We start from the raw sequence: 14,646 nt of genomic DNA, 5'->3' as shown, positions 1-14,646 counted from the left end.
CATGGGGCACTGTTCTAAAAAATACACACAGAGCCACAAACTGATCTGTGATTAGTACAAGGCAGTGGAGTAGCCCTTTGATAATCAAGCCTCTGAATAGGATTAGACTAAGACCAGAGCTCTTCTTGCCAGTAGCAACCTTATTAGGTAAAGCACCATCATTCCACCCATTTCTAAATAAAAATTATAAAAAAAAAACACAGCCATTTTTTATTGGTTATGCCTTTCTTTTTGAAGAATAAGTTTTCCAACAGCATGGTGGAGCATAGTCACTGTAAGCCTAGTTCAGCTTTCAGTGAATTCAACAAAAGGATTTTCCTTTTACATTAATGGAGCTGTAGTTGGCCTCACTGGGCCAAGTTTACAGAGAGTACGTCCCTGTAAATGTAGTCAAATTGAAAACAATGGCACTGTTCATACAGTAATGGTAATTTTGTGCAAATAATGCTTATAGGAAGGAAGGTGTTCAGGATACAGCGCTATTGATAGCTTTTGTGGCACAAAATCACCTCAGCAAAAAAATAAAAGGCTGCATATACTTATGTTTAAAAAAAAGAGGAGAACATACTTTGCTATCTAACAGAGAAAACTAGAGAGTGTCTTTGGATACCTCCTTATCACGCAAACCCTAAAATATGACAGAAAAATTCACTCAGCGGTTTCAATCATCTATACAGCAAGAAAATAAGTGTTATTCATTTCATAACAATTTGTGATGGTTCTGAGACAATAAAGAAAATATGCAAATTACACCAATACAATAAAGACTTGATTATGCAACTGGCTTGCCTATTTCACTGCAGCAATAAGCAAGCAAATACAAACTGAATGGAACACAATTTAGCAATCCTATACTGCAAAAGAATATTCACTTGTGTTACTGTTTGAGCTACTTAAAATAAATAATTTTGGTAAATCATTATCATTAGGGGACCTTATTTAATGAATTTTCACAAGCTACATCACAGTGATCCTAAGACTAGTTTTTATCATGTTTGTGCTCCACTTCCAGATTTTCAAGACAGAATTGTTTTGCTCTCAAAAGATGGCAGAATACTTTTTACAAAATGTGTTCAATGAAATTTTAAAGGGTCAGCATTGCATTTTTCAGAATTAATATTTTGAAATAACCTTTCCTAAGTACTTTCTAAGTGAGAACACTTAAGCATATTAGAATTTACAAGTGTATTTTAACCTCATTAGAGTCAATGGAAGTTAAGTACAGGCTGAAATATTTTTTTTCCCCCCCGAATCAGGACATTCCGTTGTATTTTAAATTAAGAATAAGACAAAAGAATGCTGATAATTATATTTCAGGCAGCTTTCAGAGTACATATACAAGATATTCTATACAAAACATGACAATATAACATGCTAATAAATGCAGTTATTTCTTGCCACAGCAGCAAAAAAGAAAAGACGCTAACAACGCTATTTATGGGGGTGATAGGACGCAGAAGATACCTTTTACACCCCCACAAAATCTAAATTTAAGAGAACGTTTCTCTTCTTGGGTTCCTTCTCCTCAGAGCCACGGACCTTCCCACACCACTGTGGGTGAGAATCCACATTTAGAATTTGATTCATTAATGCTGCTTGAAACATCATTAACTCATCCTTCACGCCCTATGAGCTGCATCAGAAGGGGTCACAGAGTACTGGTGCTGGCCAGCAGCCAGGGACAGCATGGCGAGCAGCCAGCCATTCTGCTATGGACTGGAGGGGGTTCCAAAGAGAATTTTAGAGTTCTCCCATACTTCCACCTCTATTACAGCCCAAGATCTCCTGCAGAGTTTGCATGTACAGCCTATGGATACAAAAGGCTATGCTCCTCTTGCTGTATTTTTATGTTGTTGACCAACAGTTATTTGTTCACTGAATGCTTTCATAAAGTAATCAAATCAGCAGTAAGATTTTTATACTGTTTCATGCAGCTTAAGTGTGTGAACTTCTTTTGGCCAAACCATATACACACAGGACTTTGCAGAATTGATAACTTAAGGTAAATCCTGCTTTCCTTGCAAGCTGAAAAACAAATATAGGAATTAATGATATTATCTTCTCCAAATTCCCTTTTTAGGAGCAAAATAATCTTCTTTGTTACAGTTTCCTGTACTTTAACTTTCTTACCAATGAATTACTGGATTTGGTCCTGAAGCATTCTGTACCAAGATTTGGAAAATTTGTACATACCTTACAAAATGAAACCAAGTTTCTTGGAAGCCATGTGTAAATAAATTAATCGGAGCTTGTATATAAGAGAAGTAGACAGTATGGGTTATGAAGAAAAAAAAGAAAAAGCACTTTGGCATGGTATAACAAAAGTAGGCAATATCACCAATATATCATTGTCTTATGCATATTTATGAAGATCCATATGTAAAAGCTCCCACCCACAAAAGCACAACACACAAAAATGCATAGTTCTTTGGGAAATGGACTTTGTATAATCTGATAGAAAAACTTTACTGCAGCATACTTGAAAATAGATTGAAAATTATTGCCCCACTTTGAACATTTCCTGAAATGTACTGTAATATCAGTACAAAGCTGACAGCATCAATCAGGAATCTTCAGAGATGCTTCATATGATTTTTCAGAGAGATGAGAAAGCAACAAAGTGACTGGACAAAGCAATTCCAGATACTTACAGCACATTAATCAATTTGAAACGAACTCCTTTTGTCTGTAGCTGTAATGGTTTAGAAGACATTTCCTAAACAAATAGATAATATTTTCTTTCCTATTAAAACTGATCGAACTCTGAGACTTATGTAAGAATTTAACAAAAACACCAAACAACAGTAGTATTTTTTTATTAAAGAGCATGCTTACAAATGTGAAATCATGGTTATAGAAGTTCAAATAGAGCTTATTTTTTAAATGCTATCTGACCTTGGATTTGACAAAACCGTACACAGGTCAAGATTATGAAAGGGCTTCTATTACGTGAAGTTATCTAAGTATTGTTCAGACTGGTTTTCAGGATGAAATACTAGCTGAAGTTTATATTTACTTCATGCGCAATCACTTTAACCTTGCTATTTGCACAGCAGATGTCTTCTTCACAAGACTACAGAAGCTATTGACTATAAATCTTGATAAGATAAGCTGTTCATTCCTTGCTTGTCAGAGCGCTCTAAAAAAAGTCGCATAAAAGAAAACAATTACTGAACTGAGGCAAATACTAAATGCTGATCCTAGAATTCTTACGGGGACTTCAATAGGACTTCCATCCAAGTAAAACCGGCAGAATTAGAACTATTGTAAGAAAGTCATAATACAGAATTCGATTCACTTGTGAAATTTACTTCATATGAATGCCAAAACTGCAGTTACAATTTATTCTAATTGGCGCCATTTCTGAAATCTCAATAGTTAAAAAGAAGATGAGATGAGGACAGTAATTCAGCCACCTCCTTTATCCTTGCCCATTCAGTCATCAGTGACACAACGTGTGGCTAAAGCAGGAGTGAAAAAGCTTGTATTCTCCATCCTATGGGGGAAGACAGTGGCCAAGACTGCCAAGTCAATAGTTTAAATTAACGAAAGGCTCCACTGAGTGCTTTCCACTATCTCTGGAAATAGTTTTGGAAAGCAGGTCCCATCCACCTTTCTGCTTTACTGAATTGATTAAGGAAGTTTGTGCCACTTACAAAAATGACACCAAATCAACACAAGAAGAAGGATTGCGGTCTCAGACCTCCTGTTAAGAACAGAAAGGTATGAAAAATACACAGCAGATGGTATTTTGGGCACACGCATCTTCACAACAATGGTTAAAAAAACCCTAGATGAGGCGGACTGCCCTGCAGAGATGGGAATATTATTCCTTCATTTGGAGAGTTATTAACATGCTCAGGGAAAAGTTTCTAACTGTTTCCAAAAACGTTTGGCATTTTTGAATTTAAATTAGTTGCCTTCAGAGAACTCACTATAAGGAGAAAACTGTTATCTTCTTAATCTCTGTCCACAAGGTGGAACACCAGAAAGCCACCACTCCCGTTATTTCAGTTGTCTTCTACAAACGGACTTCCTAGAAATACAAACCAGATTCTGCTTTTACTTGTATGATGCCAACGAGCTGCTCCTGAACTTTCTGCAGCTGATAAGCAGTCAGTCTATTTCCTAGGGCAAAATTGACTTTCTGTGGGAGAGTAATTCACTAATGCTAAGCATCAAAAGATGCATTATGATTGAAGTTCTTTTTTATGGGGTTCTATGCTTTGGCTTACAATGTTCTACAGCCTTTAGATATCTGGGAACCTCAGAACAAACAGAAAAGTTTGTTTTTCTCCATCCCTACCTTAAAAGAAGACTTAATGGATAAAATAACCAAATAATTGACCAATCACACAAGAATGCTATATGATAGTACCACCTTTAAAGCATATGTACATAGGGGTAGGCCTCAAAAACCAGCATTAGAATTGCTATACATATGCTGTTCATCTAATCTGTGTATACTCAGTCCGATAAACTAGATTTACTCAATTCATATACGGGATTCTGGCAATTCATATAGGGGATTATGCACTGGCAAGACCACAGTCACCATTTGTGTGCTGCAGTTCAGTCTACTTTGCCTGCACCTGGCTGTCAAAGACTTCTGAAAAGCAGAGATTCCCTACTGCACTTTCTGAATTAAAAGAAACAGAAGTTACAGAAATATGCAATCTCTACTACATCCCCTTTAATACGTAATTAGCTATCCAATCAAAGAGTGAAGCCAAGCAAGATGATATGACTGACTGAACTGATCCACTTGGATTGTTATTTATCACATTGTTCTTCTCCAAGTGACCACAGAGACTTAACACAAGTAATAAAGAGAGCCGTTCTTCAGTTTCTTAGAACCAAAGTTTAACAGACCTGCCAGTGATTTTCCTAGCTCCCCCTCTCAGCCTTCCCAAATTTCTTTTTGGCAAACTAATTCCCATTCATTTTGCCAAGTCTTCAAGTTTTTAATAAGTTAGAAAAGCATGATATATCTGTTTTCAGAGACCTCAGAGGCCACAATTTTCCATATCCTCATAGGAGTGGTACTGCTATCTGAGCACCATGACCCAGATGTTCTTTCATAATTGCCATACAGAGTAAAGTAAATGCTTTGAAGCGATATCAAGTCACCTCTTGTATGGAAGAGAAGAAAACGGTCATAAGATGTAACCATCTGAGAACAGGAAGTTACACAGTGACAATGATGTGCGTGAGCCACAGAATTAGGTCTGTAACTCGAAAGCATTCCTAATAGACCTAAAACCAGCAGACTGAATAAATGTGATGTTTCACATGAAATTCATGACGCAGACCTATTTGCAGGAGAATATGTGCAGAAGTAAGTGAATACTGTCTTAAGGCAAATAAACATGATGTAACTTTAGAGGAGAAAAATTTCAAACGATGTTAAACAAGATGTATCCATCTTTCCTTTGCTATGAAAGATGGATATCAATCATATCCATCAGCTTTAGGAAACAATCTCACTGCTAGAAAGCCACAGGTGTTGTTTCTATTTCTCAGTAAGTTAGATGCATTTCCTTTAACCTTGCTGGACTGCTGCACTGCCTTTTGGTACATTTTTGTAATGTATCACAAGTCTGTTACCTGTTAACAGCTACAAGATCATATGATCCATATGCATCAGCCTTCCAGACTCCTAAAGTGTTCAAATCCATTAGTTCCTGACTTTTAACTTTGGTTTGCACAAGACATAGTGATACATACAGCTGTATCTATACATATTTCTCTGCCTCAGTTCCCACAAAGGCTTTTTTTGGGCCTTTAATCAGAGGTTAAATCCCATCTCTTGCATGTTATGGGCACCATTATACAGACTTTTTCCAGAAAAGTGTTATAAAATAGGAGCTGCATGTTTCAGAAACACATCCTTTCTTTCCATTGGAGCTTCATCTGACAAGGTTGATGAAAAACCTTTCTTTTTTTAAGCACCATCTTCTCCCCACCTCTAGAACACACACATACTTGTTACAACATAAACAGTAAATTATTTTCATACAACTTGGACAGCACATTTTTCCAGAGATTTGGATACTTCCTACAGTGTATTCTCTTCACTGACTTACTTCAGATGTTAATGCTTCCAGACAACACTTCTCCAAACCAGATACACTTCCATGATCTTCATGCTTAGTGCACGCTTAGCTCACAAATTTCCTCTTTGAAAGAGCTTCCACAGAAAAAAGTAAATTCAGACTTCCACTAACAAGCAGAAGTTTCAAAAAAAAAAATAAAAAACACCCAAACATTGCTACATCTCCTATGAAACTTAATTCCCCCATGCATACTAGTACCCAAACACATCTTTATACTCCACAAGGAGCCATCCACGATGTCCAGTTCTACACTCTAACATGCAAATCTAATGCTAAACCTGGAAAGTAGACTGAAATATGCTACTTCTAGTGCAGCCCCCTGTTCTCTTCTATTCCAAATCAGCTTGCATACGGTAACCCACCTCCTACTCACAGGAGAAAAAGGAAGACTTAAAGCCCACATGTCTACTTTGGGAGAATAAAAGGACAAAATGCAGTTTAGAGAATCAAAAAAAAAAAAAAAGAGAGAGAGAAGGAATTGAAAGAGATAAGAGCCCTTAAACATCTGAATTTTTTCCTACTATGCCTGGTTCATATCTCCAGCTGCCAGTCTGTCAAGTCTGACAATAACTGCTGTGATAGAAATCTGCTAAAGAAAATAGGATGCCACGAACAGCCTGTTTAATGAAACAGTGGGAAGCTCATATTAGCAATAAACACAGGAAGTGTGAGAAGTCTTGGCAAAAGCCAAGTACAGTGCCACTTTTCTGCTCTGTACTTGAGCAGTCCTTTTTATTGGTGTTTGGGGTTGGTTTTTTGCGTTATTTTGTTTTTTGGTTTTTTTTTTTAAATGACGAAGCAGAGAAATTCAGGACTTGCATATGTGGATTCATAGGTATGTTAAGGTAATACCATGTGATTCCACCTATTCCAGAATAAGAATGTTTTATTCTGATTCAGATGTTCTGCTTCTAAAGCTTTGATTCATAATTTCATGGAAACATGAATGCAGACATGGAGAGCTTGCTGGACTGGAAATATGCCTTTCAATGTGGACTTCTGCTTTGGTAGCAGTAAATCTGTAAAAGAGTCCATGATACGTTCTGCAGTCCCAGGAAAGATGAAATGGAAATCATTTCAGATTATGTACATATGTATAAGACAAGAAGTTACATACTGGTTTTCTTTGTTCACAGTACACACCGGTGAAAGGGACATTGATTATTTCTGATTAGAGGTGGACCTGAAAATCAGTCATTTTCCATTACCTTAGAGGAGGCCAGCTGTGGAAACACCACAGCAGCTGGAATATCATACTCAATGAGAAACGTACGAAAGAAGGTTTGGGAGGGGGTTAAACCTGTCTGAACTAGAAAAATGCATCTATGGTAAGAACACACAGAAAACAAAACAAAAAATATCCCAAAAATGTTTGCATTTGTTTCTTTTGAGGAGATAGCATCTCTCTGATGAAAAAGGGTTGAATTATCACTAACATTAGATTTTATTACGAACCAAAAAGAAAACCCTCGGAGGTTATCCATGTTAGGAGATCTAGAATCACTTTCTAATGAAGTAGTGAGAATCACAGTTATTTGCCCAAGTCACACAATCTGGCATTAAGCTTATGAAATAAGCAACCTGATATGGTAAACAATTTAAAATCCAAAATGCAAAAGAACAGATTAATAGCATCAAAACTTCACGGCCTTGGTCTCATTAAGAAGGTGCATGAGACCAAACCCTTTAGAAATCTGGGATAAATCTCAAGCTCTTCAAGTCCAGAATAAAGCTCTGCAAGTCATGAACTGTCCTATGACAGCTGTTCAGAGAAAAGGCTCAGATGTCCATGGATCAGCAGACAGGCACTCTCTGTGATACGATAAATCATATAATGATTTATGATAAATGCCCCCCACTGATATAAAGCCCCCCACTTCATATACACCCATAACATTTTTAAAAAGACATTTTCTGCTAGAAACCAAGGAAACATTATAGGAGTGAGGATGAAGAATAAAGCAGCGGTCAATACCAGATATTTATTTACACTGCATGTGGGTCACAGCAAGATTCTGATGAGTAAGTTTTCAAAAACAGAAGAGCATACATTAAATGTCCTCTCCCTCAATGTGCACTTTGAGATACTGTTTCCTGAGACTGTTGTTGTTTGGCTCAGGCTTGAAACAAACACGTTTCATCACAAAAATTAGGCATTTTGGATGGTGTGAGGAATACAATGGTTTAGACATTTTTCAAGATCAAAGTCAGTAGAAAAGCATAACAAAGCAACTCTAAGGCAGAGCAGAATCACACCAGTACAAGTCATTGTAAGGCATACTCTCACAATGTATCTGCCCCAGGAAACAAGAAAGAGTACAAAGATTCCATATACCTATTTTTCATTTATTCAAAGGAATTTTCTACTGTTTTAAGATAAAGCAATCTCAAAGCCCTGGAGTGTTCAGTACCATAGTATACACTTAAAAAGTTGTAAATCTAAATAATTAAAAAAACATCCCTCACAGCTGATGACTTCACCAACAGGAAAAAGCTAAGTTGTCCTTGGCCACCTCCAAGAAGATACCTTACCATACAACAAATATGACCAAAACCAGATAATCATCATTTTTTCCTAGCAAGAAATGTGTGTCAGACTGAGAAAACTGGCATTGGTTAGATGAACCATAAGCTTTTTACTACTACTGTCTAACATTGCCTAGCAATTCCCTCTAGATCTATGCTTGTAGCATTCCAAGACAAAAACTTGCCAATTGAATCTTGGCAACAGATTAAAGATAGGTACTTTTTAAAATGTGATGTAGATAAAATGGAGTAATCTATGGCTAGATAGTACTATAAAAAAACCTTCTTTCAAAGTAAATACAGACCAATTGCCAAAGCAAGAACCCTCTCAAAATTACAACAGGCATTAATTTGTTTCCAACTAGTTGTAAGAGAAGATGAGTACTTCTAAATTAGCCTCAATTCCAGGTGAAAACTTTGTTCAAGAATATTAAAACATGCAATTATGAATGTCAAATGATTTTTCAATAGACAGGATACATACCTGAATTAGCAATACTTATGAAATTCGTGTAAAGGGATCACATAATTTCAAGTAACAAACTGGATGAAAGACACTACTCTGACTAAACTGTCATTGGGATGTGTATTCCAAAGTATCTCAAACAATGTAATTATTCAAGCAGCACTCTTTTCTCACTTTTGCAAATTCTTTAGTAGCCACTCCGCTGCACTGAACGTTGAAATTCACCAGTTTAAAAAAAAAAAAAAAAAAAAAAAAAAAAAAAAAAGAAGTCACTGATACCTCTCAGCTTCCCCAGTCCAACAGAATGAGGTACAAAGACCAAGGTTTTTGTTCAGTTTTCTGTCAGTACTACTGTAGATGCCAGTACTGAGGAAGTAACTCAACCACAGCAACACTGATAAAGATTATCTGCAGGAACTACAGCCTCCAGAAAGAATAACCCCAAATCCATCAGGCAGTAGAAAAAAAAAACAGAGATGGGGTACACCTAAGTGGCTTTATTCCCTGAGAAGGCCTAAGCTATGTAAGATCCACAGAAGATGAAAAGTACCATTCCAATTCATAGCAGTGTTAATTATTTGTTCATGTACTATTATCAGGACGTGTTACCTTGTATTTCAAACACTGCAAGTTCAGCCAAAAGTATAACCACTGAGGCTAAAATGCTTGCTGCAAGGAAACTTTAGTTAGCATGTAGAGAAGTTATGCAATTGTGATATTTAATGAGTTCATTTGCTTGGGAAAGGAAGATAGAACAGTGATCTGCAATTTTAAGTGACCAACCTAATTGGGGAGAGGAAGTCTGAAAAAGTTCACTACAAGGTTCATGTTCCATTATTCAAGTGAATAACAACAACAACAGTCTTGGAATAAAGTACAACTCTTCTAGTGTTACAGCGCAGTTTCTTAATATAAAAGGAATATTCAGACATGGACTGAAAAGTGAAAATTAATCTACGAGGAAATTAAAGGTGTATAAATTACTTATGTAGCAGATTAACCGAAACTGAAAAATGAATGACAAAAGTAAAGGACAGGGAGTCAGCAAGTCCAGTGCAGCTGTTACATTCTCATGAACAGCCTTTTTTTTTTTTTTAATGTAATACTTAAAATTTTGTTTTAAACTATTTTGGTTCTTTTCCTTGCTTTTCATTTTTAAATATTTTTGTTTCTCTACAGGGCTTCAGCTGCTGGCTGTGCAGTTTTAGGCTCCATTCAGAAAGAGAAAAACAATAGCACGCAACCACCCCGAAACTGATTCATTGTTCTATGAGCTTGCATTCTTAAGCACATGAGTTCCCTTTAAAGGCAGCTGCACAAGGGATCACAGCAGCGGGCAGAGGGAAACATGCAAGTCTCCTCAAGAGCTCCCTTCTTTTGTGTGAGAATGTGTCTTTTCAAGGTGCACAAAGGAAGAAAGCAACAGAGATGCCTGGATTAAACCTTTCCTGAACTTTTTCCTTTTGAATTTTCTCACTGTTTTCCTATGACTGGGAAACGCAGGGGTTTTTGCCTTGATCGGCATAAGAATTCCAATTGCTTGCAAAATATATTGACGTTGACAAAACATTAGATTAGTTCATTGTTATGAAAATTACAGTATCAATACCAATTAATGGTATCAATATCAACCAATGTTTGAATGAAACAACGTACACGAGAAATTTATCTCACATTAGAACATAAGATGCATCTCAGTATGCTGTACTTATTACATGATTCACTTGTGCATTTTAACTCTTTGCCAAAGAATCAGAGACTTCATCTTCATTATATTAATAATTTATGCAATCCAGCATCCCCATTTTCTCTCCCAGCCCCAATGAGAACTCAATCCAAAGGTATTAAGGCACTGACACCAAGTTCTCAAAAGCAGTTCAGACACTTAGACACATATAAACCTAGCTTCCATTGAAGTAAACCGTAAAAATCCTCGGAACTACCTGGAAGGAAAATCAAGGTTTGTACCTTTTCACACGTGGAGTTCCCTTGGCAGAGGACTTCCCACGGAAAAGAAGAAGAATTCAGTCTTAAATTCTTAAGAGGAATAATAATTACTAAAGGATAATAATCACTAAAGGAAAATTATCAGGTTTAGCAGTTTGCCACTAGATGGAGCAATTTAATATTAAAATTTCCATTTATAAAGAAAATCCTCTTGAAGTTTCAGATCTTTCACTAATACACTTTTCCCGTTACCAAATTTATTATTTTTTTTTTTTTTGTGCTAAGGACACTTAGAAATACAAGTCCTTGCAGATTATGCAAGTAAGAAGAAAGTTGCATATGAATAAACACAAATGTTTCCATATTTTACCTGTATTACAGCAAAGACTGGAAAGAGTGTGAAGTAAACTACAATTCTAAAGCACCTCAGTTAAATTATTAATTTCATTTATCCACTAATCTATGCCACATAATTTTCAGAAACACTAAGCATTAAGAAATATTAAGCAGTTTATCAGAGTATTATGCTCTCTATTCACGACAGACACCAGAACTTTTTGCCAGCAAAGATTATTCCAAACTAGAAGCCTTAAGTCTACCCTGAACCTTAGCCTAGCTATTATATATTTAAAATTCTTCTATATTTTAATAACAAAACTGAGAATTAAGAAGATTTTGTACTGGCACATGTGGAAAAGACTCGACCTCATTAGCCAGTGTCCCAATTTACATCAGTTGTATCTAAGATCCCTGTAAAACTACAGTGCCTTCTGTCAATGCAAAACCAAAAATTGAATATATGTCTACCTAAATTTCAGATGTTAATAACAACTATAAATTGTTGCTTGAAGTTATCTAAAAAACTTCCTGGTAACATCCACCTGTACCTTATAAAGGTGAGATGTATGCTTAAAAAACAAATAAAACAGTGTTGTTGCTGAATGCAGCTCTGAGGCACTAAAGGAAGTAAATCCTCAATGATTACATGGGTCTTACAATCCTTCTTAAATACTGGATTTGCTGGGAAAAGGGTAAGCAATAAACAGAGCTAAGGACAGCCTGCGAATGGCAACCCCCAAACGACCTCAGCTTCACCTTTTTCTTTTAAATTACTTCTGATGCATTATGCTTATGAAATATTCATATTTTTGAAGCATGATTTGATAATCTAAATGTTATGAAAACAAGTTATAATACACTGGCTGCTGTATCTAAAGTCTGCATGCCTCATAATACAGTATACAATTTTACTACCCTGCCTATTATTTCACTTTTCCAACGTTAAATCAACTTCTACCTGCATAGCAGGTGTAAATAACAACTGGATTTACTGTTGTGCTTAGGTCCACAGTGAAAATGCATGCTTTTAATGTCTAGATGCAGTGTTTTCTTCTAATAATTGTTACTACTATCTATCATGATTAATAAAAGAATAAACACTAGGCTGCTTAGGCAACTCTAATGGTGATTATGTACTTCAGCCCTATAGAATTTGGCCATGGTTCCAAAGATACTGAGAACATATCATTGATATGTCCCCATCATTATTATGACCACATTCAGATCAGATCCAATTAAACTAAGCTCTCCTACCTCAATCAAATAGTCTTTAAGGACGTTGCAATTCAAGATTGGCCTACTAGGTGGATCTCAGGATGCAGAGAAAGAATATAGGACAGGAGAAGGGTAAACCTTATTATTTTATTTTTAGGTTATTACACTTTATTTTCACGCTTTGCTCCATCACTGCACTACTTCCAGTAATGGAGCGTGTGTGTGGAGCGTGTGGTACGTGTAGGGAACAGACAGAAGAAAGCAAGGAACCAGTCAAGAGGGAAAGAACGAGAGCACACTGAATAAGGGATTCCATCAGTTAGAGACATTTCTAACACTTGTGTAAAAGCTGCCTTCATTAAAGCTGACATGTCAACATTGCAGCAAGCAATGAGTTAAACGAATGTAAAGAAAATCCAGGTTATCACGTTTCAAATATCGATGCAGTACACTTCAGCCCTCTCCTCCATTACCTCCACCTCAGTGTTTGCCTCTGGCTGACTGCTCCTTGACAGCATAGATACAGAAAACAGATCAAGGCTCCAAAACATTTTTCCACATGTTCTTCAGTAGCTTCTAGCCTCATTTTTCTTACAAAGAAGAAAAAAAGTCCACTAATTGCAAACTACCTGCTAGGCAGCACACCAACTTGAAAGTGCTTTAAATTTCTATTAGAATATTTCATTACATGATTATAGTAAATGGTCCAAATTCAAGGCCACGCTGACAGTGTGGGATTTCAGCGAATGCATTTCAAGGTACTTCGAAGCTACATAACCCAAATTGATTCAGCTTAGTCCTTTAGATATCCAGTGTTTGCTCTGTAACATAAGAACAGGCTAAACCATAAGAATAAATTTTTACAAGAAAATGCACTACACTATTAAAAATATAATCCACTGGCATCTATGTGTCTAAGCAAATTAAGAGAAGCACAAGAATTTAATTGTTGTTGCTCTTTCAGATAGCTAATCATTTCACTTTTCAGTCAGAGGAGCCACTCCACAATTATCTTTGCAACTGCTCTACAGTATAGAAATTTCATCTCTTTCTACATTGTGTGCATTTTCAGGCAACATGAGCCAGTTTCAGTTACAGATAGTTTAAAAGGTATCCCAAACAGAATGTGTGTGATTAACTTCCCTGCTCACCCCTATTATAACCATCCAACTCAAAGCAGGGGGGGAATCAGAAAGAAAAAAGAAAGGAAAAAAGAAAAAAAGAAGGAAAAAAAAAAAGAGATAGTATTCTTACTTCCTCACACTTAAACAACAGTATATCAAGTAGAAGACACTGTAACAAGCCATCTCTGAACCACAGGGTTCAAAAGCAGTAGAACATGAATCAAAGCAATGCGAAGCTGTACTAAATTACATGAGAGCAAGTTTGCTTGCCATAGCATGAGAATAAAAGAATAAGGAGCAGGAGAAGACAGGGAGTAAAGAGAAGGAAGACAGAAGGGGAAGCAGTAACATATTTGGTATCAGCATTAACATTTTTTTAATGTCTCTCTTGATATTGTTTGACTCAATTGTCATTTTCTCTGAAAGTTCTTAAGCTCTCCTCTCTCCTGGGGATGTCAGTCCCAGCAGAGCAAGGAGAATGCAATTAGAGCTAGCTATAAACCTGCCTGGTAACTCTCTTGTTTTAAGTGTTCATTAGATGAAGATAGATCTGCCCTTTTAATTTGGAGACATTGCATACTAAGTACAAGTTAATAACTACTTAGGACTTCAATCCCTGACAGAGTTACACAGGCAGGCTACTGTCTCTGAGAGGAGATAAAGACATGGAGAGAAAAAAAGCCATCACGTTAATCATGACCAAAAATCATTACCATCTAAGACTGAGAGTCTGATGAAGTCTGTTTCAGGATCATTTGGCATAGTTGTTTAAAATGTCCAGAAACGTATTAGAGCTAAAGAAAACTTTGATGAATGGGCGCTACATCACCAGACGTGGCACTGCAGCTGTACATGTTTTCAGGCAAAGGACTTAGTTCCTGTTTCTGTCAGTCTTTGCTGTAGATTTCAAAAC

Source organism: Larus michahellis, chromosome 8 (assembly GCF_964199755.1).
Source record: "Larus michahellis chromosome 8, bLarMic1.1, whole genome shotgun sequence".
NCBI lineage: Eukaryota > Metazoa > Chordata > Aves > Charadriiformes > Laridae > Larus > Larus michahellis.
Note: the sequence above shows the minus strand (reverse complement) of the source record.